The 12,987-nt window shown below is 40.6% G+C and overlaps 1 long non-coding RNA gene across 2 annotated transcripts in view; it reads right to left on the reverse strand.

Annotated features, from left to right (window-relative positions):
• Positions 1-12,987, reverse strand: part of LOC126074976 (uncharacterized) — a 282,348-nt gene that overhangs the window by 42,666 nt on the left and 226,695 nt on the right. For both annotated transcript variants that reach the window (XR_007517091.1, XR_007517093.1), the window contains exon 2: positions 12,650-12,720. This is a non-coding gene — a long non-coding RNA (uncharacterized LOC126074976). The remainder of the gene's footprint in view (positions 1-12,649; positions 12,721-12,987) is intronic.

A 12,987-nucleotide genomic window follows, 5' to 3' on the forward strand; every position in this document is an offset into this window, starting at 1 on the left:
AGACTTGTGTTCAAAACCCAGCTACGCCAGTTCTTTGGTTGTGACTCTAGGCAAGGCCTTAATCTATTGTTTTTATTGTGTATGAAATGACGTTGACAATGCTTAGTTCAGTGGACCGTTGTGAAGGTGAAATTAAATAACATGGGCTTGGTACAGTGTAGGCAACTAGTAGATGTTTTCTTCATTTAATCTGACTTCAAAAGAATTATGTTGTTGTTAGGTGCCGTCGAGTTGGTTCTGACTCATAGCGACCCTATGCACAACAGAACGAAACACCGCCCGGTCCTGTGCCATCCTTACAATCGTTGTTATGCTTGAGTTCATTGTTCCAGCCACTGTGTCAATCCACCTCATTGAGGGTCTTCCTCTTTTCCACTGATCCTGTACTCTGCCAAGCCTGATGTCCTTCTCCAGGGACCGATCCCTCCTGACAACATCTCCAAAGTATGTAAGACGCAGTCCCGCCATCCTTGCCTCTAAGGAGCATTCAGGCCACACTTTTTCCGAGACAGATTTGTTCATTCTTTTGGCAGTCCATGGTATATTCAGTGTTCTTCGCCAACACCACAATTCAAAGGCGTCAACTCTTCTTCGGTCTTCGTTATTCATTGTCCAGCTTTCACATGCATATGATGTGATTGAAAATACCATGGCTTGGGTCAGGCACACCTTAGTCTTCAGGGAGACATCTTTGCTCTTCAACACTTTGAAGAGGTTCTTTGCAGCAGATTTGCCCAATGCAATGCGTCTTTTGATTTCTTGACTGCTGCTTCCATGGCTGTTGATTGTGGATCCAAGTAAAATGAAACCCTTGACAACTTCAATCTTTTCTCCGTTTATCATGATGTTGCTCACTGGTCCAGTTGTGACGATTTTTGTTTTCTTTATGTTGAGGTGTAATCCATACTGAAGGCTGTGGTCCTTGATCTTCATTTGTAAGTGCTTCAAGTCCTCTTCAGTTTCAGCAAGCAAGATTGTGTCATCTGCATAACGCACGTTGTTAATCCTGATGCCCCATTCTTCTTCATATAGTCCAGCTTCTTGTATTATTTGTTCAGCATACAGATTAAATAGGTATGGTGAAAGAATATAACCCTGACACACACCCTTCCTGACTTTAAACCAATCAGTAGCCCCTTGCTCTGTCCGAAAAACTGCCTCTTGGTCTATGCAAAGGTTCCTCATGAGCACAGTTAAGTGCTTTAGAATCCCCATTCTTTGCAATATTGTCCATAATTTGATATGATCCACACAGTCGAATGCCTCTGCATAGTGAATAAAACACAGGTAAATATCCTTCTGGTATTCTCTGCTTTCAGCCAGGATCCATCTGACATCGGCAATGATATCCCTGGTTCCATGTCCTCTTCTGAAACCAGCCTGAATTTCTGGCAGTTCCCTATCAATATACTGCTGCAGCCGTTTTTGAATGATCTTCGCAAAATCTTGCTTGTGTGTGATATTAATGATATTGCTCTATAACTTCCACATTTGGTTGGATCACCTTTCTTGGGAATTGACATAAATATGGATCTCTTCCAGTCAGTTGGCCAGGAAGCTGTCTTCCATATTTCTTAGCATAGACGAGTGAGCCCCTCCAGTGCTGCATCTGTTTGCTGAAACATCTCAATTGATAGTCCATCAATTCCTGGAGCCTTGTTTTTCACCAATTCCTTCAGAGCAGCTTGGACTTCTTCCTTCAGTACCATCGGTTCGTGATCATATGCCACCTCTTGAAATGGTTGACTATCGACTAATTCTTTTTAGTACAATTACTCTGTGTATTCCTTCCATCTTCTTTTGATGCTTTCTGTGTTGTTTAACATTTTCCCCATAGAACCCTTCACTATTGCAACCCAGGCTTGAATTTTCTCTTCAGTTCTTTCAGCTTGAGAAATGCCAAGCGTGTTCTTCCCTCTTGGTTTTCCATCTCCAGCTCTTTGGACATGTCATTATAATACTTTACTTTGTCTTCTTGAGAGGCCCGTTGAAATCTTCTGTTCAGTTCTTTTACTTCATGAATTCTTCCTTTTGCGTTAGTTGCTCGATAATCAAGAGCAAGTTTCAGAGTCTCCTCTGACATCCATCTTGGTCTTTTCTTTCTTTCCTGTCTTTTCAGTGACCTCTTGCTTTCTTCATGGATGATGTCCTTGATGTCATTCCACAACTCGTCTGGTCTGTGGTCACTAGTGTTCAATGCGTCAAATCTATTCTTGAGATGGTCTCTAAATTCAGGTGGGATATACTCAAGGTCCTATTTTGGCTCTCGTGGACTTGCTCTGATTTTCTTCAGTTTCAGCTGGAACTTGGATATGAGCAATTGATGGTCTGTTCCACAATCGGCCCCTGGCCTTGTTCTGACTGATGATATTCAGCTTTTCTATCGTCTCTTTCCACAGATGTAGTCAATTTGATTTCTGTGTGTTCCATCTGGCGAGGTCCATGTGTATAGTTTGTGTTTATGTTGGTGAAAGAAGGTATTTGCAATGAAGAAGTCGTTGGTCTTGCAAAATTCTAGCATTTGATCTCTGGCATCGTTTCTATCACCAAGGCCATATTTTCCAACTACTAATCCTTCTTCTTTGTTTCCAACTTCTGCATTCCAATCACCAGTAATTATGAATGCATCGTGATTGCATGTTCGATCAATTTCAGACTGTAGCAGCTGATAAAAATCTTCTATTTCTTCATCTTTGGCCCTAGTGGTTGGTGCGTAAATTTGAATAATAGTCGTATTAACTGGTTTTCCTTGTAGGCGTATGGATATTGTCCTATCACTGACAGCGTTGTACTTCAGGATAGATCTTGAAACGTTCTTTTTGACGATGAATGCAACACCATTCCTCTTCGAGTTGTCATTCCCAGCATAGTAGACTATATGATTGTCCAATTCAAAATGCCCAATACCAGTCCATTTCAGCTCACTAATGCCTAGGATATTGATGTTTATGCATTCCATTTCATTTTCCACAATTTCCAATTTTCCTAGATTCATACTTCGTACATTCCAGATTCCGATTATTAATGGTTGTGTCTGTCAGTTTGTTGTACTGTGGGGGCTTGTGTGTTGCTGTGATGCTGGAAGCTATGCCACTGGTATTCAGATACCAGCAGGGTCACCCATGGAGGACAGGTTTCAGCTGAGCTTCCAGACTAAGACAGACTAGGAAGAAGGACCCGGCAGTTTACTTCTGAAAAGCATTAGCCAGTGAAAACCTTATGAATAGCAGCAGAGCACTGTCTGATTTAGTGCTGGAAGATGAGCCCCCCCGGTTGGAAGGCACTCAGAAGATGACTGGGGAAGAGCTGCCTCCTCAAAGTAGAGTCGGCCTTAATGACATGGATGAAGTAAAGCTTTTGGGACCTTCATTTACTGATGTGGCACAACTCAAAATGAGAAGAAACAGCTGCAAACATCCATTAATAATCAGAAAAAGAATTATAGGCAATATTTATTGAAGATTTACTCCTTGTCAGATACTTTATATCCATTATCTCATTAAATTCTGGCTGAAACACTAAGGTAGAGGCCAAATCATACTACCTGCCAACCTTGCTTCATCAATTATCTACCTTCTTTGATTCTTCAGTTTTCACCTTTGATGGCTTTATTTCTCTCTGCATATAGCTGTACATATAAACACGTTCAGGTTTCCCCCTCAGCTTTGCCACAAGCTCATGTTAAAGTCTTCTCTCACCCTCCCTGCAACAATAAAAAAGAAATCCCACTCAAGACCTACTGCGTGCAATCTAGCCTCTGTTGTTTTGATCAATCAACTAAAACAGCTGTTCCCAAGACTACCAATAATTATTAGCTACCAAAATTAATGGCATTTTCTTGGTCCTTATTTTGATTTGAAGAGCCCTGGTGGCACAGTGGTTTTAGTGCTTGGCTGCTAACAGAATGGTAGACAGTTTGAACCCGCCAGCTGCTCCACAGGAGAAAGATGTGGCAGTCTGCTTCCATGAATATTTAGAGCCTTGGAAACCCCATAGGGCAGTTCTAAACCAAACAAAACCCATTGTTATCAAGTAGATTCCAGGTTATGATGCATCTTCGATAAACATTCAGTGAATTAAAAGTTCCTTAACTATGTCATATGTATTCAAATATTGTACACTCAATTATCCCCCATCTTAGAACTCTCCCTTGATTCCCAAGGTCCTCTCCAACTTTGAACCTATCCCTCCTTTCTCTTTGCCATCTAAGCTGCTGAAAGGACACTGTCCACAGATACAGTCTCCAGTCTATTCCTTTCTGCTTCCCTTTTAACTCTGTAATCTGGCTTCCAGCTCATCACACTGTTCTCACAAACGTCACTCACAACCTCTTTGTTGCTATGTTCAGTCGGCCCTTCTTGGTCCTTAACTTACTTGACAATTCTGCTGAAAGATGGTCCAAGGTCTCTATCTTGAGCCCAGAATTCACTTGAGCTCCATATTTACACATGTGATTCTGTACTAGATATCCTCATCTGGGTGTCTTACAAACCTAGCAGAATGTTCAATAACTATTTGTTGAGTAAAGAACACCCCTCAAGGGTGCTCTTCTTCCTAGTCCACATCAGTGTTACTTAACCTATTTTAACCTCTGCACTCTTTTTAATAAATATGTAAAAAGTCTTATGTTGCCCCAGCATCAAAAAAATTCTGACACAACTGCTTACCCTTTACTAGAGTCTTTCAGGAGCTAAGAATGACTTACCATCTTCAGACCAAGAAGATTCTGTAGAGCATTAGTTTCTGATGTTTAAATTATTTGGAGATGGCACTGGGTTTTTTTTTTTTTTTTTTTTGCATTTTCCAAATATAAAATTATATTACAACATTAAACATGCTCAAACAATGTACAGCACCCTGGAAATCCTGACACACACACACACACACACACACCTCTGGGAATCATCTTTCCCTTCCCCAGCCCATGCTCCCAGCTGATAATCCCAGAAGATCTCTGAGGCAGAGTGCAGTCTAAAATTGTGTGACTTTAGATTATAGTCTTTAAATATTTTTTGACTCCTGAGGCCAGAGTGGGCACTAAATTAACACTTTCAGCAAATTAGAGAAAAGCTTTAAAACACAAGCAAATTATTTTAAAATTTAGTTTACTCCCCAAGTTTTCCCTTCTTCTCCCTCATTCCTCTGTTCTCCACTCTTCCAAATCCTCCCTCTTCTGTTTCTGTCTTCACTGCATTGATAATGAATTGTGTTATCACTGCAGGCAGTTGGTCATTTATTTGCTGGAGGTCAGAAAAGTGACTTGTTTATTTTGGAATTTTCCATGAAGAAATATAAGTGACCATCTCCTGCCTGGTAGCCCAACAAGGAAACAAAAAATTCCACGTTGTTTTGGGAAAGTCATCCACCAAGGTTGACAGAAGAAAGCACTGCTGTGTGCTTAGATCTGGGTTTCCCAGCAGATAAGACAAATTCTGAATTCATGCATGACCCATAGCCAAATGTCAAACATTCCACACAGCAGAACCTGGAGGGGGACCTTACGTTCCACTGTGTCCTCATGGCTGCACCCTTCACACTGTTAGGGTCTGAAGCTGCTTCACTGGAAGTACTTTTCCCTTCCTTCAGTTTACAAAGGAAATTGGAAATAGCTATGGGATCTTTTTCACAGCACAGTTTTGTCGCTATGCCCACGTCTTTCCACCCCCAACGATCTAGCATATTAAGAGAGAGCTTGCCCTTCCAACGAAAGAAATTATACATTATTAAACCCATTCTTGCAACTGTCTTAGTGGAAGAAAAAAAAATTACATTCTTTCACACTGATTTCAGAGCACTTTATAAAGAATCTGTGAACATAAGGAAAGCTTTTATTTTTAGCTTTCCATTCACTCTTGAAGGGCGTACTCATTAGAGCTATGACAATGTAAGCAATTTTGGAGAACTGGCAGATTTGACATTCTCTCCTGAAAGGGCTGCACTGGCTGACAATTCAGTTCAAGGCTCCAAGAACCACATAACACCAACTGTTTAAGCCAAAAAGCAAAAGGAAAGGCCTTAGAAACTTAAAAGAAAGCCTATGCAGAAAACACACTGGTATGCAGGCAAAGGACTTGCTGAAAGCTTCCTAAACCTGGGGCTTCAAAGGGTTTTGTAAAATATTTCTCAATTTTCATTGCACAACCAAAACTCCAAACAAATTATATTTGCTGAGCCATTATAGTTGATTCATACACTTCTCTCCTCACGTTTTCCCAAAAAAAACAAACCAAAAACTGAACCCACTGCTGTGGAGTCGATTCCGACTCACAGCGACCCTATAGGACAGAGTAGGGTTTCCAAGGAGTGCCTGGCGGATTCAAACTGCCGACCTTTTGGTTAGCAGCCGTAGCACTTAACCACTATGCCACCAAGGTTTCCATTTTCCAAAAAGGGTACATAAAAGCTGAACTGGTAAAAGCCCTACTACCTAATTACATGATTCAATATATATCACCGAAAGTCCAAACCTTTGTGACATTAAACTGAAGACGACTTGGTTTCCATTTTTCACTCTCCCATCTTTTTCTTTACGGGCATTAGCACTCTATTATCATGCAAATAAACTAGACATTGCTCATTTAATATGTAAATTTAGAATATACTTTCCTATTGCAGTGTATAATGGAATTTATGGGCAAAACTGAAAAAGAAGAGTCAAATTCATTTCTAGCAATGTGTCACTAGGTAAGTTATTTCGCTCTCGTTTATATTTTTTCTTATTCTCAACTTCACCTCCCCCTATGCCCTTTTTTTTTTTTTTTAATATTTTTTCTCATTCTCAACTTCACCTCCCCCTACACCCTTAACTTTCTATTAAAGCTGTCCTTCAACTCTCTAGTGTTTGCCCCATATAAACTTCTCAGTTTTGCTATGGTACCCTAGTCTCAGCCGTCAACAGGGATAGCCATAAGCAAAGGCATAATGAAATCCTCTATTATGCTTGTCGATGGAGACACTGTCCCCTGCATCTTTATAAAGTTGCACTGAAGAATATTCTCTCAGAACTAAGTACCTAAAAAGCTAAGACACTGGTATGTTTTATTTTAATGAAAAACGTATACTGGAATTTTCTCAGCTGCTACATAATCCCCACTATTACTGTTGTTGTCAGGTGCTGTTTAGTCAGTTTCAACTCATAGCGACCCTATGCACAATAGAAGGAAACATTGCTCGGTCATGCACCATCCTCACAATCATTGTTTTGCTTGAGCCCATTATTGCAGCCATGGTGTCAACCCATCTCATTGAGGGTGTTCCTCTTTTTCACTGACCAGTCTACTTTACCAAGCATGATGTCCTTCTCCAGGGATTAGTCTCTCCAAAAACCATGCCCAAAGTATGTTTTGCCATCCTTGCTTCTTAGGAATATTCTGATTGTACTTCTTCCAAGACAGATTTATTCATTCTTTTGGCAGTCCCTGGTATATTCAATATTCTTCACCAACACCACAATTCAAAGGTGTCAATTCTTCTTCGGTCTTCCTTATTCCACTGTCCAGCTTTTGCATGCATATGAGGCTTGGGTCATGTGCACTTTAGTCTTCAAGGTGATGTCTTTGCTTTTCAACACTTTAAAGAGGTCTTTTGCAGAAGATTTGCCCAATGCAATTCGTCTTTTGATTTCTTGACTGTTGCTTCCGTGGGTGGTGATTGTGGATCCAAGTAAAATGGAATCCTTGACAACTTCAATATTCATTTGTCATGATGTTGCTTACTGGTTCAGTTGTGAGGATTTTTGTTTTCTTTATGTTGATGTCTAATCCATACTGAAGGTTGTGGTCCTTGAGCTTCATCAGGAAGTGCTTCAAGTCTTCTTTACTTTCAGCAAGCAAAGCTGTGTCATCTGCATAATGCAGGTTGTTAATGAGTCTTTCCCCAATCCTGGTGCCAAATTCTTCTTCATATAGTCCAGCTTCTCAGATTATCTGTTCAGCATACATATTGAATAGGTATGGTGAAAGGACACAATCCTGATGCACACCTTTCCTGATTTTAAACCACACAGTATCCCCTTGTTGTGTTCGAACTACTGCCTCTTGACCTATGTACAGGTTCCTCATGAGCACAATTAGGTGTTTTGGAATTCCCATTCTTTGCAATGTTGTCCGCAATTTGTTATGACACATACAGCCGAATGCCTTTGCATAGTCAATAAAACACAGGTAAAGATCTTTCTGGTATTCTCTGCTTTCAGCCAGGATTCATCCGACATCAGCAATGATATCCCTCATTCCACAACCTTTTCTGAATCCAACTTTAATTTCTGGCAGTTCCCTGTCAATATACTGCCACAGCTGCTTTTGAATGATCTTCAGCAAATTTTTTTTGTGTGTGATATTAATGATATTGTTTGATAATTTCTAAGGAGGGTAAAAACTGTTTCCTGGAAGGTTTCTGGTGCTAAGCATGGCACTGGGCTTTGATATGCCAGTTCAGTTTTATGAGCTCAGGCAAAACTATACTGTTCCTGCATAATAAAGGTATGAGTAGTTTAAAGAGGGATCAGTCCTTGGAGAAGGACATCACGCTTGGTAAAGTAGCAAAAGAGAGGAAGACCCTCAACGAGATGGATTAACACAGTGGCTACAACAATGGGCTCAAACATAGCAACGATTGTGAGGATGACGCAGGACAGGGCAGTGTTTCTTTCTGTTGTACACAGGGTCGCTATGAGTCAGAACTGACTCGATGGCACCTAACAACAACAATTTAAAGATTGAGAGAAAAGGAGACAGGGGTGGGAGGGATCCAGGAATGGCAGAAAGCAGCCAGGGTATATGGGTAGAACATGAGGGCAGGGGCAAAGAGAGGAACCCCTGGAGAGGTGGCAAACTAAGAAGGCACTTTGTAGACCATAATGTTCAACAGGGATTTTCAAGTTTTTTGATGGAGGATATATATGCAAAGTAAACCCTCTCCTCTATGTTACTCACAGTAAAGCCTACGTTGCTCACTCACTCTTCTCTCAAAGTGGATTCTATTAGAGAACCTCAAGGAACAGCTGAGGTCTGTGGATCTGGGCTAGCCTTAGGCAAAAACAGGAAGAGCATGTGGGTATGCAGGAGACTGTGGGGATGCCTGGCATCTGTGCCACTCAAGGAAGGCCCAGGCCAGGGGAATCATAGACCTGGATTTCACCCCAGCGCAGACATCTGCTGTCTGTGTAACTACAGGCAGGTCACTGAATCCCCCTGATCCTGCATTTTCTCCACTGAAAAATGAGGGTAATAATAGTCACCTTTGGGTTACTGTAAGGATTAGAACTAATGTGTGTAAAAGGCTAATTATACAGAAGGTTTTTTTTTTTAATCCTTTCGATGATAATTTTTTTTCCAGTTTATTTTAGCTGTTGGAAAACTCTGAGTCAAGCCTATGGCACAAAAAAATAAAAACTATTTAAAAATTTTTTTTCTCTTGAGTCTTAAACTAAATTATATTTCCCTATTCCGTGTGAACTGTTCAGTCATTATCTACTGCTTATTTTTCTGGGATTTTATTACAATTGCCATCAAAGCCCTTGTGAAAGGTGGGAAGTGTGACATAAACACATTTTTTTCTGTTGATTATACCCCCAGTTTCCCTGTTCTGAATTTCAGGACATAATGGGAGACATGGCACAGTTTCCTCCATGGTGGAAGCTGCTGCCATGCTTACAGTTTCATGCGGTTGTCTGACCAATAATTGGAATGACCTAGGCATTGATCAATACCTGCGCCTCATTCTCTTGCCTTGTCCCCTTTGTCATCAAAAGTCAGCCCCCACCTCAGGAGTGTAGGGAAGTCAGTGTCTGGAAACACAGTATTGTCTTCTTTGTTACTATGTTATTACCTACTAAGTTGACCAGACCCAACCCTCATATTAGTGCCAAAAAGTATGTACCAAATGTCTGCCCTGCCCATAGCAGGTAAGAAAAGAAGCAAGTAAGGGACAGGCAACATTCCCTTTTGACTCTTGAGGAAAGCAAGGCCCAAATCTCAAAGGCATCATCGATACAAAGGTGGAATTAAACTCAGGTCAACCACTGTTCTGCATCCCAGACACTGGAGAGCGCTGACTTAGCACCTAACTGATTACTTACATGATCCATAGCGTGTTGAGGCACATCAAAGCAAGGCCAAGCTCACTGGATCCTGCTTAAGATTATAAAAGGACAACTTTCTGGCAATACCTTCTACCACAGCGCGAAGCAGGGTGAGGGCCCTGGCCCTTGGAGGGGTGTGGCTGCCTGAGCTCCCTTGCCACCTTTGGGTTCTACTGCCAGTCATTGAGAGCATTTAAACCTCAGTGCCATCACGGCAACTGAAGGGTAGTACCTAGTTTCTGGCATTAAAACAGGGAAGTTTTAAGTTTACAAGAAGGAAAACAAAGCTTTAAAGTCAACCTCAGGTGCTCTGGAATCTTTAGGAAGGTGTCCTTTTTTTTTTTTTTTTTTTTTTTCTTACCTCTGATAACTTTTGAAGATACCACAAAGATCTGAACTTACAGACTTTCCAGTGTGGTTCTGTTGGTGTTGTTGGGGCTTAGAACAGAGCAAAGTGTGTGATCCACCCATTTTTCTTACACCCAGGAATATAAAGCAAGAGGCCTGAGACGATTCCCTTTGCCACAACGGATAAAAATGACATAACTATCTCTCCATTTCCCCCAAAAGGCAGGTGCTTAGAGAGTAACGCTTCTACCTGCATCCAAGAGAAAGCTCCATTACAAAGAGCTTTGGAGCAGTCAATCCCTGATAAAGCGAGCAAGCGGGAACCTGAGCTGATTTTCGGCTTACCTACTCCTTTACACTGTCTTCACAGAGATCCTCTACAGCTACACCAAGGCAAGTATCTCTAGTCCTTATCAAGAAATTTTACAAAATTCTTACAAAGCTGACGAGAAACGAAACTAGTAAGCAAAAGATAAAGCATTACTGCACAGGCCTTAACTGGGATTAGCAACAAAACAACCAGACAGTCGTGAACAATGACTTTTTCTTTCAAGAAGTAAAGCAGAAATAGCAGCAATCTTAGTTTAATAGCAGTCTTAATTTATACAGAAGGGAAATAACCAATATTATGAAATAAAATTCTGCATAACTGGTATAACTAATCACATCTCTCAAAAAAAAATGCTTTTATACTGTGCTTCTCTGTCCCTCTAAGATTGGAGGCAATAATTACAATGGCACCACACAAATCGTCTAGAACATCATGCCCATGCAGACAACAATCCAACTTGCTTTTACAGGAAGAAAGCACACTTAGAAAATGCACCAAGTAATTTTGCTCTTCTCCCTCTCCGCACCCCCTCAGGTCTCAATAACCTGTTTTGTAGTAACAGTTGTAAATAATGCATAACAACAACCTTGAAACTTCAGCACCAATAAAACCAATACCCCACTGCCACCTTCTTGACAATCTGCCATGCATGCTATTTTAAAGTTAGGCATTAGGAGGCAGCAAACAGCTCAAAACCACAGGCAAAGATAAGTGTTGTAGGAAGTTGGAAAAGAAATCTAATGCTGCAAAAGCTTGCAAGACAGACTTCCTCTCACACATGGACTTCCAGGAATGAAGATTTGATATGAGCAGCAGTTAGAAAAGAGTTTGGCCCTCTCTGAGACCTTTGTGAAATTATCTGTGCCCCATTCCTCATTTTAGCATCTCTAAATGACACTGAGAGTTGCTATAAGGGTTGATTAACACAGGTCTTGGCTTCATTTAGTCCTGTTTTGTTTCTCGGCTCTGGGAACGGGAGTCTCTGATTGCCTACATGGAATTCTCATCTCTGGTTGCGGTTGTTGTAGCAGTGCCAGTACTAACACATATGCTGTTCCAGCCATCAGGGGACATCAGAGCTAATCCTGCCCCATACTGCTTCATCCTCACTAAGGCATTCACGTATTTAAAACATGCGCCAGAGTTACTTAGAAACGCAAATATTGCATCTACATTTAAAGGAATACTGTGGCAGGTACTCTAATCAAAACTAGCATGTCTTCAGACAACAAACATCTGTCTTATTTTTAGGAAGCTAAAAATTGACGTTTCACTGTACCCAAGGGAGGTAAAATATCTGTAATCAAAGCTTTGTTATTTTAGTTAAAATGCTTGATGACATTCTATGAAATGTAGCTTAAACCACATTTAAAAATTGATTGGTTTGTAATTTAAAAACAACTCTTGCCTCTCTCTGGATATTTATTTTGAAGAAATAAGATCAAGTAATTTATATGAAAATTTCATTTGAAGCACAAATAGCAAGGTCCTTAGAAGACATGACTGTAAGGAATCAAAACTGTAAATGTATGAGGAAGATTGTATGGTACAGGAAGCAAGGAAACTTAACATCCCTGCAAATTCTGCACTGTGTCTTAAACTAACGTGCTAAGAATGCAGGTATCCTATGCCACACGGTACTTAGCTGTCACAACATAGAGGGTAAAAAAAGCAGTGGTGAAAAACATATCCATTGTCACAATAGTAATACTGCAATACAGTTAAATCAAACCAAAAGTAATTCATATCAAATCATTCAAATGCTACGGCACAAAAGCTATTTTCCTTCTAGGCGTGCAAGATAATTTCAACCTCTCCCAACAACCAAATCTCAGCTTTATTACCGTTAATTTTAACAGTAATTGAAGAAAAAGCCAAGCATTACTTACTATTGGTATGATGTCTTTGCTCGCCTTCTGGATTCAAAGGGGGTGAAGAAGAATCACTACCATGAGGAAATCTAGCACGCAAAAAGAGGAAACACAGCAAGTATTAGTAGTCTGAAAATCAGCATCTTCAGGTCTTCTTGAGGTACTTCCCACAACATCCCAAAGCCAAGAAGAAAAAGTTGGAAAAAAACATCACACACATTACAAGCTGACTTGCTCCAAAAACCCATGCAGCTCCAAACTTTAAGGCTCAAATTGTTGAACACCCTGGTTGAGCAAATATCCAACTTCGTATCATGGGCTACATACACAATTTCAGTAAGATGAATGCATCTCCA

This window comes from Elephas maximus, chromosome 1 (genome assembly GCF_024166365.1).
Source record: "Elephas maximus indicus isolate mEleMax1 chromosome 1, mEleMax1 primary haplotype, whole genome shotgun sequence".
Taxonomy (NCBI): domain Eukaryota; kingdom Metazoa; phylum Chordata; class Mammalia; order Proboscidea; family Elephantidae; genus Elephas; species Elephas maximus.